Source organism: Meriones unguiculatus, chromosome 6, assembly GCF_030254825.1.
Source record: "Meriones unguiculatus strain TT.TT164.6M chromosome 6, Bangor_MerUng_6.1, whole genome shotgun sequence".
Lineage (NCBI taxonomy): Eukaryota > Metazoa > Chordata > Mammalia > Rodentia > Muridae > Meriones > Meriones unguiculatus.
Genome location: NC_083354.1, coordinates 70,447,793 through 70,473,940, shown reverse-complemented (window position 1 = coordinate 70,473,940; position 26,148 = coordinate 70,447,793). Strand labels below are relative to the sequence as shown.

Genomic DNA, 26,148 nt, shown 5'->3' with positions numbered 1-26,148 from the left:
TGTGATTCTAGCAACCCAGAACGCTGAGTAGGAGAAGTACAAGCTGAAAACTTGCCTGGGCAACTTAGAGACATTACCTCAAAATTAAAAGCAGCTGGAGATACAGTTTAGTGTTAGAGCATTTGGCCTAGCATGTGCAAGGCCTCAAGAGAAGATCAATCTCCAGTGCATATATATCATATCCGTGTGCACACATTCACACACACACACACACACACACACACACACACACACATACACACACACACACAGTATTCACTAAAGGACAGTGAATAAAACATGAATAAAGTGCATGTGAATGATACTAAAGCACAATCAATAAGGAGTGCAGCTTTAGCAAGTACAATTGCCTCTCCCTATAGGTGGGTTATTCTGTTTTGGAAGCCAGTCTTACCGTTAGGCTAGCATGCTCTAATCCTCTGAGTGATTCAGTCATTGGAACTCTTGAGGCTTGCAGCTGAGCCTTCCTCACAAACCTCCCCACCTGTAAGCTTCATGCTCACTAACCATCACTGTCTGAAATATATCAGATTTGCTTGCCTTCTCATTTGAATTTCAAGTGAGAGGTCACACAGATAAGGTCTGCACTTTAAGAAATAAGTACAAGTTCCGACTACATTTCTTCACATGTTTTTGAGAGCTTTGGTTTGACAGGTTGCAAACCCCCTACCACACACACAGGGCTCCTTGGGACTAAACTACTAAAACACATACTTTCCTTAACTCTCCAATCGCCTCCCGGAAATTGTTTCCTCAAAGTCTCTCTAGTAGAAGTCTGTGACAGACTCTTGCTAAAATCTTGCCTTGAAGCCAAGATTTTAGTCATAAATGCTCCACAGAGGCCATAAGCCACGTCTCTTAGAACACGGACTCTGTTAGGAGCCACCATGCTGATGCAGCCATCGCGCTGCACTGAAATACCAGGCGAGACTGACTTTGGCTCTCCCGAAGTGCTTTCTCCTGGCGAAATGAGTGGATGGACAGGCCCTGAATCAGCAAGTCCTTTGAGCTTGTATGATGGTGACCTGCAGGTCACAGTATCCCAGTCCAGGAACCACTTCCTTGTTACATGACCACAGATAAACATCGCTTCCTGTCTCAGTTTTCATGACTGTAAAATGATAAGTGGGGAGATCCATTTAAACTCCTAAATCACCACTCAGTGTTCATTATTGTTAGGCTGTAGTTGCAGTTGTTAAGAAATACCCAATAATGTTAGTAACTATGACTGCCATTTCCAGGATCTGTTTCCTTTGGGATGATAGGCACAGAAGGAAACTTGTTTCTGGAGCTAAAAGAGGAAGAAGAAAGTAAGGGGTCGCTCCGTATATTTATTTGAGAGCCTAAGGAGACACGTGAGTGCTGTGGGACAGACTGTTAACAGTTCCCAACCCATCTCTTAAGCTGATCTTGAGTGCAGGCAAATTAGAGAAATTGGGTCTCTTACAGGGTTTATGAGACTCTGGACAAAACCACGATACTTCAAGGCCTGGAGAAGTTCATCAGAAAAGAAAGCCAGCTTCCTCATAACTTACCATTTGAAACCTGCTGTCCATACCCTAAATAGCTCAAAAATCAATAGGAACATTGAAGATAAAGCAATAACCCTGTATAGGTGAACATCGCGTTTTCACATAGTGGTGTTTGTTGGAAGGACAGTAAGCTGAAAGCAGAGATGGAGTGGGAATCGTGGGCTACACTGAGGAAGGGGCCAAGGCTCACATCTGCTCTCGAGAAGTGGCAGAAAATACCTGGGAGAAACACACCTAAAGGTAAATGAGGAAGATGAAACAACTGGAAACCTCGTTAAAGTGAGAACAAACTCACTGCTGACATCATTGTGACCTCAGGGTTAACCACAGAAAATTATGACTAAAAAAGGCTGTAAAGGGATGGGGCGATGTCTCAGGCAGTGAGGAGTGCCACACAAGCACCACACAGAAGTCAGGTGTGTTACCTGCACATGCACCCACATACACATGAACATGCACACTTGCAGTTCCCAAAAGAATCCTTTAAATATTAAAATAAAAAACAAAACAAAAAACAGAAACTCGTTAACTACAATTATACAGGTCTAGTTTTGCATTCATTCTCTCTCATGTCTAAACTCATATCAATATCTTACTGCTAAAATAAAGCTCTTTCCACTGTTTCTGTTTTGCAGAAGGAAAACACCGAACCTTCCCAGTGTCCCAGAGAGGGGATCCAAATTCTCAGTTGCAAAGCTGTTTGCTCCAACCACTGCCCTTGACCAAAGGAAGGCCATTGAAACTGGCAGCCAACTCTTAAAATCATGTAAAAATAAATCTCAAAAACTGTTGAGGATTGCTTGTACTGGTCTACACCTTTAATCCCAGCACTCAGGAGGCAGAAGCAAGCAGATCTCTGTGATTTCAAAACCAGACTGGTCTACATAGCAAGTTCTAAGCCAGCTATATCTATATAACAATACTCAAGGAAAAAAAAAGAGTTTGCTTTGTTTTGTTTTATTGTTTGTTTGATTTTGATAACGTCTCATTGTGTAGCCCAGATGCGTCTCAAACCTGAGGTCCTCCTGCCTCTACGCTCATTAGTCCTGGGATTATAGGCTTATGTTATATACCTGCCTGCTAATAAGAGACCAAAAGATAAATTAGCAGCTATTATTAAGACCTGAAGTAGGGGGGTGGAGAAGCCCAGTAATGCCCTGAGGGGAAGGATCTCCTTACTGCATTCTTTCCCCACCCACTAGAGATACAGTTGCTAGGAAACTGGCCCATCCCCCTAGGGAGGGACACCAGGTCATTATGATCTGGGGGCCTTCCTATAGCCAATCGATTCAAAATGTAGCATCTTGACCAACAGATGCTTGCCAGGCAGGAACTGCCCCTGCCTTGGGCATGCTGGGATGAACCAGAATCTATATATCACCCAACTAACCTGAGCACAGGGCTCTCACCGCTTTGGCGGTGGGGGGGGGGGGGGGGGGGGGCAAGCTGCAGCTTGTAATTTACAATAAAAAGAACCTCATGTATTTACAGTGGAGTCTGTTTATTCCTGGTCTTTTGGGGTTCATGAACTGGGCAGAACACTAAGTCTTTTCTTCTATACCTGTTTGGATATTCTAGGTCTGTTTCACATCTATATCCATTTCCAACTAGATAATTACCTTTATTTTTTTAAAAAATTACCAGCTGTAATTTGAACTGATCTGACTAAAGCAGCAAGAAATTTAATGAAGAACACAGTTTTTAAACAAACGTTGTTGAAAGAGCTGAGTATATATGTGAGGAGGGAGATCTCAATTTATACCACATATAAAAATTAACTTTAACAGCATTGCATAAAGAATATACTAGAGTCTCTATGATCTGGGGTTAGGAAGATTTTTTTTTCCTAAAGACAATATAAAAAGCTGGGACTATACAAAATATAAGATCATAAATCATAATTCATCAAAACTAAAACTTTTGTTCTAATTAATCTAATTAAGACTATCAAAAATGAAAATGCAAGTTATAGATTGACAAAAAATTTATAAAACATATTCATAAAGAGCTACTGTTAAAATTTAATAGTAAGAGAAGCAATACAATAAGTATAAATGAGCAATAAAGGAAATAATGAAAGGCTGTGGTGTAATCAGTTGGTAGAGTGCTTGCCCAGCACATGCAAATTCCTCAGTTCAGTCCCAGCACAGAATCAACTAGCCTGAGTAGAGCATGCCTGCAGTTCTAGCATTCAAGAGGCAGAGACAGCATAACAGAAGTTCAAAGCCATCCTGGCAGAGCCAGCATAAGCTTGAGGCTGTGCTGTGATGCATAAGGCCTTTTCCCAAAAGTACAAGAATAAATATAAATGGTTGACTACTTTACCAAAGAAGATCGAGAAAAAACAGATCTATGTGTGCAAAGGTGAGCAACGCTCTTAGTCATTGTGTTACGTGAATTCAAACCATGGTAAGCTACCACAAATTCGTTATTAGACTGGTTGACATAAAAGCCTGACAATATCAAATGTTGAAGATGCAGGGCATCCTTAGTTGTCATATATTGCTGCTGTGCTACTTTAGAAAATGATCTACAGTTCCTCAAAGTTACACAAAATTACCTCTACACAAACATACTACCTAGAACTCTCATTCCTGGGTATTGACCCTAACGGAATTGAGAATCTGTGTTGGCACAGACATATAGCAATCATTTTCCACTAATTCAGTGTCTAAAAGAAGGACATAGTCCTTGCACTTATTTTACTGTGTTTGAAAACCTTATAGTTTCTACAAATAACCTTCCTTTTTTAATATTTTGAACTGGCCTTTGAGCTTTTTAACCCTCTCTCTTTTTACGATTTTCTCAAATCTTAGAAAACATGAAGCGGAACCCCTCCATCAGTGTGGCCAGTTACGCTGCCTGGCAGGTTGGGAAAGAGATTTCAAACCCAAATTGATAGATTACTCTGTGTCCTGCTCTGGGGGGCCTTGGGAAGGTTCTGGGATTTAAGAGTTTGTGTGCAGTTGTCACTACCAGAATTCCTCAGCACTTTAATGAGGCAGTTAGGAGCCTCCCAGGCTCTGATTCTTGCCTTTCAGTTTGCTTTCACATAGCCACAGCCTTCTGATGTCTAAATATTTAGCCACATGAACAAAACCTTCTATCTTTTTTTTTTTCTTCATGAAAGCCGGATTCTCCATAGCTGTGGATCTTGACCCCTGACATATTTATGCCCAGAGGACAATGGTCAAATCAGCAGTCATAACTCTCTAGTTTAAGAGAGGTCATTCAGCACAATAAGCTGAAAGTCAAGGTAACAAAAGAAATAAGGGCTGTCCTCGGTCCTCTTCACAAGTGAGTGAACTTGAGTCTTGCCTATTGGGACGTGAGGAATCTGGGCTGCTTCAGGAATGTCAACCATTTCATCCTAAGGCAACTTGGTATTCTTGCTCCTCCCATGTTTGGTCATTAACTAGAAACACAGAGACCAGCTCTGAAGTTGGCTTTTGTCAGAAGACCGCTTGCTGATAAAATAAAGCTCTTTCCATTGTTCTTGTTTCCTAGAAGGAAAACACTGAACCTTCCCAGTGCCCCAGAGAGGGGTTCCAAATTCTCAGTTTCAGAGATGTTTGCTCCAACCACTGCCCTCTCCCAAAGGAAGGCCTTTGAAACTGGCAGACAAAGGCCAGAGAAAGAACAGGAGGGTTGGCCAGGCACTGATTCCTCCAGCCATCATCGGCTTCAGCCTTACAGCCCACCCTCAAAGCCCATGGATGGTGTTTCCAGTGGCCTTAGGAAATCTGCTAAAGGGGACAAGAGGGAGAGATCTAGTCTAATTTCTATTGTAACCAGTATAATAAGCTAATTTTGTTGCCAGTCATTCTTTCCTTTGAAGTTTTGAACTGTTAATTGTGGCAATTAATATGAACCAGCCAGTGGCATCATACACTTCATTCTCATTCTGTTGGAAATGGCTAGTTTGTTCGAGGATGGGCCGCCTCACCTCCCAGAGTAGTCTGCAGGATTGCTCGTGGGCAGAAGAAACCCTCCAGAATCCTCCTCCCCACATTAACGAGGATCAAAGAATCCCTTTGTCTCCTTTTGAGTTCTCCTCAACTCTAGTCTGAGGAAAGCCATCTTTCATTCAAATCCTCCTCACATGTTTCTGAAGGGCAGGGTCTGCTGTCAATAAAGTTTAGAGATCTGTGTAAATTGTATGGTGTCTTCAAAAATTAAGAGGTGACCTTCGCTCAGAGCAATTACTAAAAATTTTAGAAGAAAAGTTCACCTCAGGAAAAGAACTCACACATTTGTTCAAACAAGGCCTCTGCCAAGTCCCCATTTTGTTATTGCGCAACAATGTTTTCTTTGCACGAGGAGATTCTGAACATGTTTAGAGGAATTTTCCAAAGGTGTTGAAATCAAGGCTGACGGTGTAGCCATCAGCTGATAAGCTGGGGCTCCATTGAAGGACAGCGTGAGCACCACTCTGGTTCTCTCCTATCTTCCCACCCGCTGGGATCTCATCTCTCTCAGACTCCCCATGACCTTGGTTAATTTTGGTTCTCTTAGATTTGCACAGTTCTCACGGGGCACTGTTCTAAAGTGAGAGACCAAAAGATTAAAAATCAGCTATTAAGGCCTGAACTAGGTGGGTGGAGAAGTCCAGTAATGCCCTGAGGGGAAGGACCCCCTTACTGCATTCTTTCCCCACCCACTAGAGATACAGTTGCTAGGAAACTGGCCCATCCCCCTAGGGAGGGACACCAGGTCATTATGGTCTGGGGACCTTCCTATAGCCAATCAATTCTAAATGTAGCATTTTGACCAATAGATGCTTGCCAGGCAGGAATTGCCCCTACCTTGGGCATGCTGGGAGGGACCAGAATCTTTAAATGACCCAACTAACCTGGGCATGGTGCACTCGGCTCCCACTGCTTTGGTGGTGGGGTAATATGGGCCCAAGCTGCAGCTTGTAATTTACAATAAAAAGAACCTCATGTATATACAGTGGAGTCTGTTTATTCCTGGTCTTTTGGGGTTCGTGAACTGGGCAGAACAAAAGCAGGATGTTGTCTTAACCACGAGTCCAGTGACTTCGAAAATTGTTCCCAAGGCTCCATCTCTTTGATTCATTATTATTACACAAGAAGCAAAGAGCTTGAGTGATCTGAGATATTCTACTAAGTTCAATTTTCTAGTTAGTAGACATTTTATCTCACATACCATCCAACTAATAAACAAAACCACATTGACTATGTTCTCACCGTTCAAAGTTATAACTCAGAAGAGCACACTTGAGTAAGCACCATCTATCTCCTGATTCAGAAAGTCCATTTGGTATTTTGTTATTCAGCATTTCTGGTGCACCTTATTGGTTCTCCATTCTCCCTGTTCTTGGCATTGGACTCAATGCTAAGTTATCTTAGAAGTTCACCCCCCCAACACACACACACAGCATGGAGCCAGGGAGGAAAGAGATGTGATACAACCTGTCATTCATGCTTGCAGCAGCCTCTAGGTAATAAAAAGATGTGCTTATCAAACAAATTTAATGGCAGGAATTATTCAATTTACAAAGCATTCATCATTAGAATTTCCTTGTATGGCATCTAAAGATGATGATGATTTATATAATTTTAACTACATCTGCAGTTTTATGAACATATTTGTGGTGCATGCAGAGTCTTCCTTTGCCTCCCTTCAATATAATCACACACACACTAACACTATACACACTCCTATATACTGATGTTCCAACTTATATAACAACCTTCCTTCCCAATTCTCAGACTCATAAATATTCTGCCTTCCTTCCAAGGTCAAACATACTACATGGGTCTTTCCTTCCAAGGTCAAACACACCACAGGGGTCTTTTACCAGGCTAGTCCATCCTCACTTTATGGACAACAAACTGTTGTCCTGTAGGTGTGTTAGCCCAAGTTAGAGAATTTGTTAGTGGTAGAGCTGGCCCCAGAACTCAGGCTGTGGTCTTCACATCTCAGCCCGTGTTCTCCCATTCCATTCTGCCCCCATGGCCTCCATTAAGACAAGTGCTTTTCATCTCCAGAGACCTCCAGAGAAGGCAACCTTACAGTTTGTCTGAAACAAACACACAAACAAAACCTCTTTTCTAGATTTACTGATGTGCAGCCTGTCACAGCCATCTTCTGACTTAAACTAATCAGAATCACTCACCAAACAGAAGGCAGGTCACGCCCACTGAAGGCAGGTCACGCCCACTGAAGGCAGGTCACGCCCACTGAAGGCAGGTCACGCCCACTGAAGGCAGGTCACAGTAATCCCCACATCATACAGTGCATTGGTGTTGGTGCCCGAAATGCTTTTAATAAGCTAATATTCTAGGTTTGTTGTTGTGTCTTTCATTATTATTTTGTTAGAGTAAACTCCTTCAGCTTTATGTGCAAAGCTCTTTCTTTGTTTTTCAATTATATTGATGGACTCCTCAAAAGCTAGACTATGTTCTTAGCATCCCTCTTAAAAGTGGCGTAAGATAAGATGAGGAAGGCATGCACGCAGATCCAAGGCAGCACTGACCTTTGCTAAAAAGCATCCTGGACCTTCTAACAATTTTAATTGCTCTTCTGTGATGGGAGGTGAATTCCCACAAGGTTAAACTGCTGTTCTTCTAAGCCTGAGATCCAAAGCAGTCATCTATTTGGGTCCAAGAGCAGAAGCACATTGTGTCTATTGTTACAAGAGATTTTACTTTTAAGTTACTTAATATATGATTTCTTAGAGGCCTGGTCTGCCTTTTCTTTGGGGTGGAAATATTTGTCACAATCTTGTTCTGCTGCCCAATAAATCAAAATGTTGAGCCTCTTGTAATAAAAATAGTTGCTTTGAAGTATGACCTTAAATGTCTAATTTCCTACCAGCAATAATGAGTCTTCACCCAGCCATTTGGGGGAACTGGGTTTTCTTTTTTCCTGTCCTTTTGTTTTTCTAACATGTGGACTGTCTAATGACAGGATTTTGTATTCCAGATGTTTTGGCGAGAGAAAGCAATAAGCAACCATATACATCTCAAGCCTTCATACCACCCAAGTGGCTGTTACATCACTGGGCAGCCTGAGCCTATCCAGACAATCCCTGCCCTCCCCATGCATTTAATGTTGTAACCCTTTAGTCAGCCACACAAAATAACAGGCATTCCTCTGTACCCTTGGTGTACCCAGTGTCTATAGAATTATAGACACTCAAAGAGAGGGGGAAAGAAAACCCACACAGAAGTTAAAAACCCACGTGGTTTTAATAAGAAGAACAGAAAGAGATGGTTTAATTAAGTAATGAGACTGGAGTCCCCCGTGGTTAATAAGGTAATTTGCCACATGATTAAAGGTATGTGCAGAAGAATTTCTGGCATAATGTTGGCAGCCAACTGGAACTCTGTAGAAACAGAGTCACTGAAATACCAGGACTCTCAGGAAACAAGAGAAGGGAACAACAGAGGTGCTGTGGGGATTCCTTCATCCTATTGTCCATATTTCCTAGAGGCCAGGGACTGCAGAGCCAGGAAGGAAGGCCTGGAGTAGCCTGGCAGCTGGTTTTCACAGTGAGCTCTGCCCTCTGATCTAAGACTGCAAAGGCAACGTGAAGCTCAGTGGGGAGCAAGAGTCAGGCCATGCTCCCACAGCCCTGGGGTGGGCAAGAGGAGCCGAGCTCTGATAAACGAAGACATAGGCTCAATACCTCCATGCTTATATTTCCCAGCAACATTCTTGCCTCTGTCCCTCTACCCCGAGCCACATACCAGTGTGTTGTTACCCTGTTGCCTCTCAAAGTCCCCTCCCACTCCCCCCAATCCCCCCACTCTGCCACCATGAGAAATTGTCACTCTTAACTTTGCCATATATTCTGGTGACAGGACCTAACGTAGGCCACCAGAGGCTTCTGCTGCTGGGTAACAGAAAGGTTACATAGTGGTGTTGAAATGGAGTTCTGCCGCCCGTCTGTGGACTGAGAAGCTGAACTGGCCTGCTTGGATGTCAGCATCCTAAATGCTTCTTAAGGATCCTCCACTTTTCTTGGGTGTCGAATGGAAATGTTTTATCCAGTTCACATTGCACAGTTGTGGTGTTCAAATTGTTCTCTAAACTGGAAGACACTAGGTATACATCAGATTATTGTTTTATCACCTCTCCTCAAGACTCTCCAGATGTCTCTAAGGAATACCTTTTTTTGATGCACAAAATGTCCCTGCCAGCTCTAATAATCTATAGTTCATCACTCATTCAGACAATGAATAGATATTAAGTCTTCTGCAGACAACAAGAAACAAAATGCTTGCTCTTGTGGAGTTTACAGCAGAAGAGGCTGATAAATGATAATACACAAAACAGAATAATGAAAAAGTATACAAGTCATGGAGATAACCCGATGGAATGGGTTAGCACTGCTTTTGGTAGGGTGTCAACAAAGAAAGCTCCTCAGGGGTGGAATAAAGAATAAAACCCACCTGTGCTCAGGGCATCAGGAGGTACATCTGAGGAGAGATGAAGCTCAAGGCAGTGGTTCTCAGCCTGTGGATCACGACGCCCATAGGGGCTGCAGGCATATCAAATATCCTGCACATCAGATATTTATATCATGATTCATGACATTAGCAAAATTACAGCTATGAAATAGCAATGGAATAACTTTGTGGTTGGGGGTCACCATAACACGAGAAACTGTATTAGGAAACTGTATTAGGTTGAGAAACTACTTCTTTAAGGCATGAAATAACTTGGATGAGAAAGGAACCAAATGCAGCCAGCCTACCTAAGACGCAGTGAACTATCAAAATGAGATCAGAGAAAAAGCCAGAAGGTCGATCAGGCAAGTTTGATTTCAAGTGTGAGGGAATCCATTAAATAGGCTGTGTAGGCATGTGACAGAATCCAACGTGTTGTCAGACTATCATGTGAGCTGCTGTGTGGAGAATGAATTTAAGGAGGCTAGACAGAAGCAAGAAGAGAGAAAGTCCTGAAGTAACCCACAAGGCAATGAAAGTATGACAGGCAAAGAAGGTGGTGAGGGATCCAAAAAGATGCAGGAAAACTAGACACCAGTTGCAAGTGAAGCCAAGCACACATGTAGAGAGTGCAAGTTTATACCACAAGCACATTACCAGGAAAAACTGAGGGCTCCGGTCAGACCAAAGGAAGAGAAGAATTCCAAAGGAGAGGCAACTTGGTGACTTGGTCCTCTCTGGGAAAGCTGTCTTTGTAGACCTCTTAATTAACCTTATTATCTTTTGATGAATAGAGAGAGGCAACACTTCTTCATGAACCATGTTCTGTCCACATATGGCTAGGTAAGTGAAAAATCAATATATTAATTCCTTTGAGAGGGCACAGGAAGGCAAGCTATGTTCCAGACACAAGATCATCTTGTTTCAGGCTGAACCGCAGACACCTCAATTCAATCAGTGTACTTTCTATCTAGCCAGAGCTTAACTCAGACATCTTAAAAACCACTGGGGGTTACCTAGATGCCCTAAAACCAGCTGGCTACACAAGGAAAGATGAGAGGTATAGCATTTACGCGTGTGCACTTCCTCTCCATCCAACCCCTCAACCCCTCAGTCCCTTGATCCTTCTCTCCCTTTCTCCCTTTCTCTATTCTCCTTTCTTCTTTCATTTGGAAATAGTTTTAGATTTACAAAAAAGTGTAGTGTCCTCATGTGGCTGTCACTGTGTTCAGAAGTTATGTCTTGTGTAAGATAGTATCAAACCCAGGAACTTGACACTGGTGTGATGTTTAGCTCTGTTCCATTTTATTATAGATTTCGGTAGCCATGAAATCAAATTATGGGCCACACTGAGATCTATTGGTGTCCGTATTCTGTTGCTCAGAGAGACATGTGTGTGCTTATCTCCGTTAAAATCCCTCTGCATTTTCAGTCACACAAACACCTTTTGTGATCAGTCTTACATGCTCCCCTCCTTACTGAACTCAACTTTAGACATGCTATGCTTTTTGCTATGACTGTCAAACATTATTTAGAAACCTCGAGTAGAAGAAAAGTCGAGTGTGTTTATTCCTATTTTTACTCTCTCCATTCTTTTTTCTTCCTCCCACACACGCTAAGAGTCTTTGTCATTTCCTTTCTGTTCCAAGAGACCCCTCCCTGCATTTGCCATCCTTTTGCACTGTAGCAACAAAGGCTCTTGGTTTGCCTCCATCTGAGAAGTCTTGGTTGTCCCTCCCTGAGGATGATTTCAGAGGACACAGAACTTAGAACTGACATTTGTTTTCTTTCAGCTTCTAAAACATACAGTACCACTTGGCTCCAGCTTTCCTGGTTTCTGATGAAGAGTCCACTGCTGTGGAGGCTGCGCTTACATCTTAGGGAGAGCTGCGTCCTTCTCTTTCTACTTTCAAGATGTTTGTTTGTTTGTTCTTGTTTTTATTTTTTCTTTAGTTTTCTGAAGTTCGTCGCATTGTGTCTGGGTATGGCTTCTTCAGGTTACCCTCTCATCTTCTTGAGAACATAGCTTCACAGGTTTCAGCAAACTGGGACACTTTGAGCACTGCTGTCCTCCTTTGAGGCATAAAGGATAGGTCTACTCTCATCGCGCACTGGTCCCTTGGTGGTTCTGTTTACTTTTTCTTTTTTTTAATTTCTGTTGCTCTAATTGGTGATGTCTACTTTTCTCCCTTCAAATTCACAGACTCTTTTCTTTGACCATTCTGTTCTATTAATCTCATCTACTATTTCTTTATTTTGTTGCTGTATTTTTTCTGTCTAATATTTTTTTAACTTGGTTCTCCTTTTACATTTCCAATTTCTTCCTATACTTTCTATTTTTTTTCTTCAAACATGTGCATAGTTTCCTGTCAAAGAATTTTCATGATGGCTGCTTTAAACTTCTTCTCAGATAATATAGTCTTGTGTGACATCTTAGGCTTCAAGTCTATTATTGACTCTTTCTCACTATGGTTGGAAGATGGGCACTGTCCACCAAGGGTCTGTGTGTCATTGTCTTACTCCCCAGAGTGGCACCACTGAGAGTACTGTGGACCTTTGCGGCCATGGTTCCTTTTGGGAAGTTTTGAGGTCATTAGGACAAAAAGGAGAGTGCGCCTTGGCTTGCCCCTTTCTCTTTTGCTTTCTGGCCAAGTGTAGCCAGGTTGACTTTGCATGCACTCTGCACTTAATGTTGTCTAAATGGCCATGAGAGGCTCAAAGCGCCATGTCTTGACTGGAGCCTCCAAAACCATGAGCAAAAATAAACCTTTTTTTCTTTATATATTACTTGCCTCAAGGATTTCATTATTGAAACATGAGGCTGATAAACACACCTCTATTTTCTTTCATTTTACTTTTCACTCTGTTGTCAGTGTATTTGTCTATCCCTTGTTCTAAGGACGCGCATGCTTTAAACTGCCTGTGAAACCTCCAGTGGGTGGCGCAAGTCTTTAATGCCATCACTTGCACTTGGGAGACAGAGGCAGGTGGATCTCTGCATTCTAGGCCTGCCTGGTCTATAGAGTATGTCGTCTTGCTTGTAACTACAATCCCTCCATGTCTGTCTAGGGGAAAACAGAAGGACTATGTGTCACCACTGCAATCCCTCCATGTCTGTCTAGAGGAAAACAGACAGACTATGTGTCACCACTCTTTCCTTGGCCTGACTTTCTGGGCAGCTCTCATCTTTCCTTCCTCACAACCCCTCTTTCTTAGCCCTTAGAAAGAAAAGAGATATGCCTATCTGTCCTTGGGTTTTACAAAGGAGAGATAGGGGTGTTTAAGGAGTGCTGGATGATTTATGAATCACATCCCGCCACTGTGGAGGACTTAGCTTATCTTTTTGAGGAGAAAGAAGACTCACACCATACCAAAACAGCACTGGCTCCTCTCCCCTGGGAAGAAAGAGCTTGCTTCTTCTAAGCTGCAGAAATGAATAATGCAGTTATATTTGCATATTCTATTACATTAGATTCTCTAAAATTTACATATAAAGTACCTATGTCAGTATCTGGAAAATAATCAGAGTCATTCCAAGTATCGCTGATGCTATTCTTCACTGATCTGTTCTTGTGCATCTGATTCTCTTCCCAGGTTACAGGAACCTACCTTCTTTCATCCAACTGCAAACTGGTAAAAATTGACATCATGTATGGCCTACAAGGGAAAATCAAGCAGGAATAGGGCAGCATGGGGTGTGAAAGACAAGGATATGGGGAAGGCAGGAAAAGCAGCCTTGCCTTCCTCACCTGGCAAGTTCCCTGGCTATTCCTATGCCAATGGCCTCTGCTCTCCTTCCCACCACCTGGCAAGCTCCTCCTCCCCAGCTGCCTGTCTGACTCACTGCACAGCTGAGGTCCACAAAGCAGCCACAGAGACACAGAATGAGGAAAAGCCTGCCTGGCAGACCCCAGGGAGAGCTGGCCCAGCAGATATTTGTTGGTCACCATGTTGGCCACCATCTGTCAAACCTAATGACACAGATAGGAGCAAAGAAGTCAACAAATAGCCTAGTTTGTGTTTAGCCAGGGTCAAGGCCATTACAAAGTAAGCCAGAGAGCTGAGCTGTAGGCCTGTCAACAAAAAGCCTGATGGTCCACATCTGTAAAGAGGGAGGTCTGTCTAAAACTGGCAGAAAGAGCTGAGACCTGGTTCTTATTTTCTTGGCAAAATGCAAAAATGGAGTTAGTCCCAGCACTCCTGAGGCTGAGGCAGTAGGACCACTTAAGTCCATGAGTTCAGCAACAGGCTGGGCAAAATGGCAAGAATCCTTCTAAAACCTAAACAAGTCTTTGTTAAAAAGTGTGCATTTGAAAAGATAGTGGTGTTGGTGTAGCCATTTTCTACCCTGAGTTTTGAGGCAGGGTCTCTCAGTGGTCTAGAGTTCACCAAGGAGGTTAATCTGTGTGGACATGGAGCTCCAGGGACTGTCCTGTCTCTACCTCCATGGTGCTGGGAATCACAGATTCATAACACCACACTCAACTTTTTAAAATGGGTTTGAAGAAACAGCCTTCCTCCATTTTGGGCTTGAAAGTCATGTTATAGTAAAAACAAACCAGATCCATTCCTGTTTATGATTAAACCACTATTTCTCAAGGACTGGGCTATGCTCCACCTGTAACCTTAAGTACAAATGATTTTAAACTGCGTTTCCAGGAAACAGCAATCATGCCTTTGTTTCAGGAAGTTGTTATGACCACTTTGTTATGCTTAATTTCTGCTTCTGTGATCCTGCTTACTTGCCTGCCAAAACCCCCTTTGGAAACTCCCACTCCTGAGCTATAAAAACCTCATCTTTCCTACATCTGGGAGGCCGTTCTCTGAAACCCACACTAGAAAAGATGGCAGTGGACAGGCTGTGTTCTGCTGTGCACAATTAAAAAAAAAAAAAAAAAGCTTGCTCCAATTTGGCCATTTGGGTTGGTGATCTTTTTTCACTTTTCTCTGGTGGCTGTAACTTCTGAGGATCTGAATCAAATCTTCAGAATTTCAAGATAAGCACTTTACCAACTGAGCTGTTTTCTAGCCCTTAGAATTAAAAAAAGGTTATTAAAGTGATATCATCAGGAATATTGATCTCACAAGGCTCTTGCTTTATCATCAGACAATGGGTTGCTCATGGAGGGGCTCATCTGTAAGGCTCCATCTCAGCAAGCATCCACCAGGTTTCCATTGCACTCAAAAAAAAAAAAGACCAAAAAAAAAATCAAGGGTGATATGGACTGTCTTATTAACCCTTTAAATGCCCTGAATTACAGCCTTCCAAATATTCCTAAACTCAGCAACTCTCTAGCGTCATTCACTGTGCTTGCAGGACCAACATGGCTTTCTATGTGACTATTTCAATGTGGGAAGGAAGATTTTTTTCCATATGTATTAAGCTCATGTTATAGATTTTTCTGTTTGCCAATTATATATAACATATTCTTTTACAAACCTGTTCAGCATTTCAGAAACACATCCTTGTTTGTTTTGTAATTATAATTACTCCTGTTAAAGAATGGGCCTGAATAATGCCATTGTTGTGCCAGGTGGTGAGGATACCTGTAAAAGGAACTTTATTTGCCTGCTTCAATTGTTGTCTCAGAGGCTTACTGCCTCTGTCTGCTAACTTAGTCCTAGTCTTGGAAACTTCTAAGTTCCATACAATCTAATGTAGACCTAGAATGTTTTCAGCCTCTGAGACTTACTACTTAATTAAGCTCACTCTTTCTTGTTCTTTTTGAGCTCTGAGCTGGCTGGTTCAACTCAGCTGCTCTGCTTCAAACTCCTCTCCCAACTGATTTATTCAATCAGGGTTTTCTCTCAGCCTCTGAATTGCTCTGCTTGAGCAATCTCTTCTATTCTTCTGGCTCATTCTGCCTTCGCCTGAGTTCTTCTTTGCAACCTGTCTCTATTACTGTCCCAGTAAAATTGCCTCCTTTCTCTCTCTCTCTCTTTTGCCCCTTAAGTAGCTTTTCTTTTCTCTCTCTTCCCATGAGAGTTGGGCACATCCCATTCTGTCAAGTCTTTCTCTGATTCATCACTGTTTCTGCCACTCAATTAGACATCACTTTCAAACATGGCTGCTTCCTTCTACAAACTACGTTTACCTTCATTGTTTGGGATTAAAGGCATGCACCACCACACCTGGACCTAAGCTTTTCTTTACCTAAAACTTGCTCTATACAGGCTGGCCTTGAGCTCAGATCTGCTTGCCTCTGTCTCCTGGATTAAAGGCATGCTTATATTCCTGCCAGATCACACAGACCTAGAAAGTCTTTGGATGTGATCTCTTGCCAGAGCAGCCAGTTTTGAGTCAAAATTCCTCTAAAAGATATCCTAGAAAAACATTGTGGCCTAATCCTGCAAGCATTAATGGGAAGTATTCCTCCTGCCTGACATCCAAGAGGTGGCATTTTGACGGGGGGGGGGGGGGAGGGGCTTTGGGTTCACATAGTCCTTTCATTTACAGAATGGAAAATCTATTGTCTGACATGCTGCAGGATTCAGGCTGAAGCAGGCACTGACTCCTGTACTGTCCCCCTCCTCCCACCAGGGTGGGCCACAGAGTTCTGTAAAGAAATTCTCTAAGACCCGCCCTGCCGGTCTTGGAACTATAGTTTTGTAGTACTTCCTGTTCACCAGGGCTCCTGTTCTGCCCAGTTCACAAACCCCAAAAGACCAGGAATAAACAGACTCCGCTGTAAATACATGAGGTTCTTTTTATTGTAAATTACAAGCTGAAGCTTGGGCCCACATACCCCCACCACCGAAGCGGTGGGAGCTGAGCGCCCTGTGCTCAGGTTAGTTGGGTGATTTAAAGATTCTGTTCCAGCCCAGCATGCCCAAGGCAGGGGCAGTTCCTGCCTAGCAAGCATCTATTGGTCAAAATGCTACATTTTGAACTGATTGGCTATAGGAAGGTCCCCAGACCATAATGACCTGGTGTCCCTCCCTAGGGGGATGGGCCAGTTTCCTAGCAACTGTATCTCTAGTGGGTGGGAAAAGAATGCAGTAAGGGGGTCCTTCCCCTCAGGGCATTACTGGACTTCTCCACCCACCTAGTTCAGGCCTTAATTAAAAATAACTGCTACTTTTTAATCTTTTGGTCTCTCACTCCCAACCTGCTGTTTTCTGGACCAAGAGAGTCACAGTGTCGTGTTTCCATAGAAGAGGTTGACAGAGGGTTCACGGCTAGCAGTACAGGGAATGTCTGAGCACAGGTTTTCTTTCACATCTCTTGCTCTCTTTGTTTCTCTTCTAATTACAAAAGAATGGCCCATTTCTAAAATACTGAACAGACATGAAGAGAAAGGATGAGAGCCACTATCACAGGGGAGAGAGGCACTCTGAAAGTTGCTCATCTGCACTCCTTATATTTACTAGTGTTTCTAAAAGAAGTATTTCAATGTACAAAATGTGGAAGGATAAAATTTGAGTTTATATTTACTAGTGTTTCTAAAAGAAGTATTTTAATGTACAAAAATGTGGAAGGATAAAATTTGAGTTTATAAAGAAATGAGCCAAGATACTTTTCTTTCAATCTAAGTAATTTTTAAAAAACAGTCAAGTGTAATAAGTCAAACCTTTCATCCCAGCACTTGGGAGGCAGAAGCAGGCAGATCTCTGTGAATTTAAAGTCAGCCTGTTCTACATACCTACTGAGCCCCAGGACAACCAGAGCTGCATAGTGAGATCCTATTTCAGAAGAAAAAAAAATTAAAAAGCAGTGTTTTTATACAACATCACGCTCTGTTTATACCACCCTTATAATGACGGTCATACCAACAGCATACAAAACTGAGGCCACCAACTCCTTCCCAGGCAAGGAATACGACAAAGCCCTAGCTTCAGGGTTCATGCAGCAGGAATACCTAGCTGTATGGATCAAAGATGCCCTGTCTTTCTCCAAACCTCATTATCAGTTTTTTCTTAATTTTCGTCCACCCTTCTCCCTTGACCCTTTGTACCTTCTTTATCCATCTAAAACATCATTTAAGGGGTTAGTTGTAGATATAATTCTTCCTTCCCCAGATCCCCAAACACTCAAGGCTGAGGTTGACCCCTTCCATGCATTGTCCCAATGTGAGGGTGCGTTCAAGGGAGACGTGAGTCAGACGGCTGTTCTCACCCTCTGACATGTATTTGCCCATGCTTATCTCCACATTTAGCACTTGCCAAACATTAGTGTCTATTCACGTCACCTGGGACCATTTTAGATGGTGTAGATCCATTGATGAAGTCTTGAGTGAATCTACATGTCTCCCGATCAGGCCACTTTGCTGCTCCCAGCACTCTACCTACACAGTAGGACTCTGAGAACCTTCTATGGAAATAAGGCCTTGCTCCTGAGTTTTACACAGGGACTAGATGGGTTCTACTTCCTCTTCCTCATCCAGCCTCCCTCCTGAGTTCTTTCTCTTTTTCTCATTCAAGTAAAGTAAACTCGTATGTTAGATGCCAAAGGCTCCCCACCCTTTAGTTGGCCCATCAGGCCCAGAAGTTTCTATATAGTTCCTGCATCACCCTACAGATGATCACCCTACAGGCTCTGTTCCCACAGCCCCTCCTCCCCTGACAGTACTCATCATGTCTTCCCACTTTGGCTGGGCAGTCTTGACAGCCCTTCATCCAGTTCCTATCCACTGCTAGAGCTCCTCATCTTCATAATCACCACCGTTCCAAAGTTGACACTCTTAATATAAGGCTGTTGTCTTTCTACTGAGATTCTGTGACCAGTTCATAGGATCAATATTCTCCCAGCTAGGAAAATACTCTCACAAGCAACATCACCCACTCAAATCTTGTCTGTGCCTCTGAGTCTCTCTTCTGAGGGACACATTCCTGGAATTCCAACTAACCAGATGAAAAGCTCTGAAAGCATTGGCTCATAATAAGAATCACCTTCCATTCTTTTTTCATGGGGCCATATTGCCTAACCCCAGGCTTTTGTGGCATATTTTGTTGGACTCAGAATGGAAAGATGTTTCCTCTTTGCCCACAGGTCCCAAGCAAGCTTTCCGTGAAGACTGAAATCCACCCCACTCTGCCTTGTTTCTTTGTGTAATCACAGATGAGAAAAGACAAAAGCTTCCGTTGCCTGCTTTAGGAAATAGACCCTGATTAGGAGAGAGAAAGTCTCCAACTCCGGGACTCTCCTCCACTTAGAAACCTCACTGAATCAACCTAAGTGATAGGAAGTGTAGGCTCTGGTGTGGAGAGAGAAAGCTCAGGGGCTGTGGAAAGCACAAGGCTCTGAGGCAGGAGTCTCAAGACTCAGCTCCCTCTACGCTATTGTGGAATGAGGTGCCAAAGGCATCATCCCATGATGGAACAAAGACAAAAGTCACTGACAGGGCCCAACTCCCACTTAACCCAACATATAATTAATTCTGCATTTGAAAACCAGATAATAGTTAAAGAAACTACAAGTTTCTTACTCACAGACTCGAATTTGACTTTCCCCAACTGTTCCAAATCCTGGGGTAACCCTGGGGGTTATCGTGCCAACTAGCCAGTCTGGGAATTTCCCAGAGTCTTGGAGAACTGTCCGACGAAGAACAACCGCTGCCTCTGTCACTTGTCCTAAAACCTGGCGCGTGGGTGAACCAGCCCCGTCCAGTCAGAGTAAAGACTTGAGCCTCATCAAAAGTAAACTGTGCAAAGGAGCATGTACAAAAGAACAATTAATAACGTGTACGGAATCAAAGTGGCACTGGGGGCCTCCCATTTTACAGTCTGTTCATTAAAAGATCCGCAAGGAGGCCTACAAGGGAGCCACTCCCTCAGAGCTGGCCTGGGGGTCCTTCCATCCATTATCTCGGCACCTCATGTCCACTTCCAGGGGCTGCCACATGTCCTGTTTTGGCCTGCAGTAGATAGTGTTTTCTGGTTTAAAAGACAGGAAGGAAGAAGACTAAAGTTGAGCTCTCTGCTTACCTAGGCTAACATCTGCTCCCATCTGCTGGCTCAAGGACATATGCCAGAGTTGGCTTGCTTGGTTGGTTGGTTGCTTGGTTGGTTGGTTAGTTGGTTTGGTTTTTGTTTGTGTGGAAAGGGGAAAGCGGTGACTTTTTTTATTTTTTATTTTTATTTTTGTTTTTTCTTTTTTAGTTTTTCCAAAATGTTCTTAGTAGACCTGGTACCGATCTGGACACATGCAATACTAACTCCTTCCAGGCAAGCTATATCCACACATAAACACTCACCACACTGTAAGGTAATTGTCATACTGCCATCCCACCTGTGTGAGGTAGCCTTTCATTAAAGACTCCAGGTTAGACCCATCTGATTTCAATTGGTACCTTCCAGAATCCTGACTGATGCAATCACTCAACCTCAGCCCCCACTGTAAAGCAGAGAAGACTAATAAAACAACATGGTGAAATGTTTGTGGTGATGACGGTAGTTCAGACAAACACTTAGTATACTGCTTGGATGTGCAAAGTAAACTGTATTACTAATGAAGCTGCTTACAATAATATTAACAATGAGGAACAGCAACAAAGGGGTTAAAAATCCAGGTCTGTTTGTTTATTAAAAATTCATGTGTTTCCCACCAGCCTGAACTTTCTTCTTTAGGGGGAAAAAAAAAAAAAAAGAAAGAAAGATCAGACATCGCCCAGCCCATCTTGAAAATATCATATTTAGACTGTCACACGAATTAAATCATTCCTCAAACAAGCTCTGGCTCAAAATATTTGTCAGTGGAGTGGGAGCTCGCCAGGAGAACAAAGTGTACCGTTGCCTTTCAGCATCACCACGCCAGATACGATTCTGTGTCTTTCTCCCACCAGGGACTTTCTGGAACATCATTTGGTGAGGCAGCCAACAAGGATCAACCACAAATCATTGTAATTACTATTGGAATGACAGGTGTCTGTCACAAGTCCATTATCAGAAACCAAATGTTCATTAGGCAACCAGTGTGACCTTCCCAGCTTTCTGGAGCCCCATGACCTTTGCTTGCCTGGCCCAGTGTCTGCCAGAGCTCACAAAGGCAATGTATGTAGACAAGGAATCCTCCAAATGGCCGGAAAATGTGTTTCCCAGACAGAAAGTCTCTCCAGTCATGGAGACACAAATAATGCATTGTGCATGCCTGAGAGGATGAGCTGGGGCAGGAGGTGGGGAAAGCTGTGGGAAATGAAGAGGATTTGGGTGACTCCAGAAATGACTGCAGTTTAAGAGTGCATCCGGCCCCAAAATCCTCTCCACCCACCTTCCTAGACATATTTCCTACAATTATCTCTTCCCCTCCCTGTGCTTTAGAAAGCAGTGAATTAAAGAGGGTGTGTAGATTCTTATTAACTTGGGAGGAAGGGTTCCATCACCGAAATAATTAAATGGGATCCAGGAAATGGTTTTATGCTAGGTGAGTCAAGGACAAAAACCTGGCATCAGGTTCATGGGTGGCAAGATTTAAGGAGGAACACAATGGGTTTTAACGTAGATAAACCTGGTTCAAATCCTGGCTCCGCCTCTCACTAACTGTCAGCCTTCCTTGGATCTCTTCCTACTTAAAAATGAGGGTAAATCTATGTCTTATAAAGGTCACATTGAAAATCAAGTCAAACGGGAAAAATCACCTAGCACAGACATAATATGCCTTTAATCACAGACATAATATGCCTCTGACAATAGCTGTTGTTTTTACCACCACCTATGAGCATAATTCAAGCAGAGCTTGCGCTCAGATAGACTCACCAGGGAAATTGATCTCATTGTACCAACTGAATCACAAGACCAGGGGACCGGTCCAGTATTGTTAATGATTTGCCATGCGGTCCTGGGCAAGTCCCAGCATTTTCAAAACTAATGGGGACCCTTGAGCTATTTTTGACCTCTTGGAAGTCCAGCAAGGAGAATCTAATTATTGAAACTGGGGCTGTATAGTCTCTGCCTCTGTTGGAAGAAATTATCTCATCATCTCATGATGCGCTAAGTATTTCAGTTCCGATCCAATGTTCTAATTGGCAGTTATAAATGAGCTTAATGAACAAAACAGAAAATGAATGAATTATTGTGAAAACGTTTAAGTTTTTGAGAGAACGAGATGACAAAACGCAAAAAGGAATCTTGAAAAGGAGATCTACAATTGTGAAAAGTCTAGAAACTGTTCCCCAGAGCAGCTTTTGGTACTACCATATTATAGGTCTAGAATTCAGCACAAACACCGCATCCTCTATTATTTTCTTCCATGAGAAGAGATTGAAAAATATTTCAATTCATCTTCCCTCGCTTCTACCCACTGTAAGTATGTAAACTGTTCCTGGTTACATGACACCAGCCACTAGCCACCTGTGGCCTCTTTCAACTCAGTGATAGTCTACACATGAACAGGATATTAAACAGTAATCCATTCTCTCTCTCAAGAACAAAATGCACATGCTCTGAGTCAGATATTGTTTTAGAATGCTGAAAGACAGGAGTGAATGGAACAGACATATTTCCCCATGGAGTTTGCATTCTGGTTGGGGAAGGTAGACACTAAATCCAATCATCAAATGTCAAATGGTTATACAATGGAAGTTATCAGTGTTGCTAAAGAAAGAGCCTGGTCTAGATGGCAGGGGTAACATGTCAGAGAAGAGTTGAAAGCAATACACACTTGAGGACCAGAGGTTGGGATAGTTGGTATCTGGGATAGTGTGATAAAAGTCAAGCCAGAGGTGGGTATGAACTTGGCCACCCACAAACACATTAGCCACTGACCTGGAGAGGAATAGATTACACTGCTGGGTACGGTACCCAATTTCCCCCTGAACTGAAACGTGCCCTTCTAGGGGGAAGAAAGGAGCCTTATAAGATTTGGTAAAGTGAAACTTAGAAGGCTGGAGAAGCACCTCAAATACACAGAATTCCTGAGCACTCTCCACAAGATCAGGGAAGAGGTACAACTGCCGAGGGCAAAGACTTTAATTAGGCCAGCCAGGTTGCATGCAAGCTGTGCAGGGAATTCCCAGCATGCACTTTTCTGGATTAGGCTTTTGGGTGGTACAGCTGCCTTTGAGTCACCCATGTGCCTCTAAATCCTCACCCTTGTTCTGTAAGCTCCAATAAACTCATTGCTTCAGCCAGCTAGACCAAATGGGCCCATTTCTTTAGTCTGTCACCTGTGCCCTACCTGAAGCAAACAGGCATTGGTTCACATCTTCCCAGGAAGGCCCGATGAGAAGGGATGAAGACCCCATAGGACCCTGTGTGTGCTGTAGTGCAAACCCCTGGACATGAGAAAGGAAAGAAAATTATGTAAAGATGTCACCCCCAGCAAGCAGGGGGTAGAGACCTAAGCAGCATTCACAACCCAACTTATCCTGAAGACTTTGGACTGTGGGTGTTTGACTCGCAAGGCCTACTCTGTCTCTGGATTCAACTGAACTTTATTCTCTAAACAGCAGAAGTCTTTACCCTGCCTGTACGCTCTCTAATGCTGGTGACAGCCCAAGGTAATTAATGTGGACGTTAAAACGACGCCAATGAGAATCACAAGCAAATTGTAAAGCCTTTAGTTGAATTACACAGATTCTTAAGCTAAGCTCGCTTCTGTGTCTCAGACTATCTGCATCCCAGTTTGGATGCATCCTGTGAATCAGCAGTGCGTGCTCGCTGAAACAATGGTGGTTTCTGGTTTTGTTTTACCTTTCTCTCCCTGTAGCAGCAGTAAAGGGGTGTCCATCCTTTCTTTTTTTTTTTTTTAAGTGAAATCTCATTTTTAAATGCCTACCTGCTAAGAAAAAAAGAGATGAGAATTACTCTTAGTCTACAATGACTGTCCCTCAAGTACTTAAGAGGGACCCCGATTTTGAATTACCAGTCATCTAATTTCTGTTTTTTGTTTTGTTTTGTTTTGTTTTAAAGAGGTAAAAAACCCAGGTAAAATAAAATAAAATACATATGCATTTATATCAAGGTCTAGGATGCAGTCTGAAGTGGCCTGCTGAGAGAAGAAATTCCCTCAGAGATTCCATTAAAAACAAAAACAAAAACAAAAACAAACAAACAAACAAAAAAAACAAAACACAAAAAAACCCAAACCACCAAAGCCCTTCTGCTTTGGAGTGATGTACAGTACATCTTAACATACTTAGGTTCCTTTAAACGTGTAGCACGCTCTGTATCAGTTAAGCTACTTAAGTTTGCCTCCTTCCACTCGCACATTTGAGTAAAATTAGCATCTTTCATGGCACTATTTACCTTATGACTGTGGGTCCTGCCTATCACATCAAGCGAGGGACTCGAAGGAAGTGACAAACCAATCAAATCCTTCAAGTCAAACCACAGGGCTTCCACAGGCAGACGCCATTAAGTCGTCTTTAGAATTCTTCTACACCAAGGCAACTCAGATCACGTTCAGTGTTTTAAGAGTAAAGATAAGGAACTGCAATCATTAGACCTAGCTGTTACTATGCCCCTGTTATTGTTTCAAAGTCTGAATGGCCCTCTATAGGCTCATGGCTTTGAGTACTGGTCCCCCGGTTGGTGGTGCGAAGCTGGGGAAGCTGCTGGGAGGTGGGACCTAGGTAGCTGAGTGCATCACCAGGAGCAGCCACCGAGGTTCTGCTCTCACAGATGCTTCCGGTCAGGCTCTGCAACCAGGTCTTTTTGGTGTGAACAGCCTCCGCCATGCAATCCCATCATAAGCTGAGTGGTGGCACCAGGCCTTCCCGGCCACGATGGGATGAAACTATGCTGCACCGGAATAAAGCTTTCCTCCCTGGAGCTGCTTGTGTAAGATGTTGTGGTCACAGCAATGCAAAAATAACCCATGCAGCATCGTATCACAATGCAGACGGCAAATCTCTCTTGGTACTTAACACTTTCCTCCTTGAAAAATGGAATTTTCGAAAGGAATAGTCATTCATTCAGCATTTCTTGTGTAGCTTTTGTTGCTTGTTTTGCTTCTTCTTTTTTTTTTTTTTCCCTCTTCTTTCTCTTTAGCTTTGGCTGAAAAGCTAAAAAGCAGGGCTTTGCATGAAAACAGTGGTGCCCCTCAGTCTAAGTGTTCTGATATGATTATCCCTCTGATACACCCCTAGCCCTCATCCTTTGTAGATCTTCCCTGGGGTCTTAATTTACATTTAAGTGTCTAGCAGATATATTGAGTCTTTATTTTGAAAATGTTCACTAAGTAGTAAAATATAAGGAAGTCTTTGAGCTCTTGGACAAAAGGGAGACCAGAGGCACGTTCACTCATTCATTTGGCAGCCCCTGAGAGTACTGCTCTGTGCTGGCCCCAGGCTGGCAGGAAGGACAATCGGACCATGTCAAAAGTTCCTGCTTTCTCTTTCCTGCACACAGACTAAACGGCCTCTGCTCATCCGGTATTCTCATTGTCTCTCGCTTTTAAATCGTGCATCCGTGCAACAGCATTAAAGGCTCTTATTTTGGAGCATTGTTGCCAGGCACTTACATTCTCTACTCTGCCTCAGAAGCCATGCTGAATTTTTATTAGCTGTATTTAAAAAATTGGTGAAATTTATGGCATTGCACTTGTCATCTTAAAATAAGATGCCAGAGACTTGTTGTGTCTGAAGATTCTGGAAGCAGGTTTGACCGCAGCCTGTGTAAACTCTGGTATTGGTTGCAAAGTCTCCTGGATAAACCATAGTCCTGGCTACAATACTAGACCCAAGGAAATCCTGTAACAGTTTCCCCAGCACGAATTGATTTTCAATACATGAGAAGCTAACCAGCATATACCTTAAAGGAGAAACACAGCTGAGAGCTACTGCCAGGCCCTGGGAGACATCCTTGCTTCAGGATTCTCACTCCCATTCAGTGTTCTCCTGGTGCACACAGCTTTGCACCATCTATGCAACCCTTTTTCTGCTTTCTTACTTCAGCATCCACTTCACACTAAGTTCAAACTCTTAAGCCAAGCTCTCCTTTTACTGAACCGGACTCTCTTGGAAGAATCTGTCCAAACAGAGTTTCACCTGGTCCTTGAGCAATGCTCCCAGGGGCAGGGTGAGGTTCAGAGAACAGCTGCCCACACACAGGGCAGGACACTCATACCTGGGCATTTCCTGGACAATTACTGTGACTTCCAAAAGCCCAGCCTCCTCAGCCATATCATGTGGGTGAGTTAGAAGCAATGTTATTAAATTACCTTCTAATTAATTGGTTCTCAGTGTTACCAAGCCAGATTGCTAGAGGCTGAGTCGCTTGATTGTGTGATTTAGTTATTACCCAGTCTAACTGTAAGGAAT

General features: G+C 43.0%; 1 pseudogene; it reads right to left on the bottom strand.

Moving 5' to 3' along the window:
* LOC132654874 (placenta-specific gene 8 protein-like) overlaps positions 1–24,564 on the bottom strand; it is a 43,501-nt pseudogene extending 18,937 nt beyond the window's left edge.
* Positions 24,565–26,148: the final 1,584 nt, after the last annotated feature.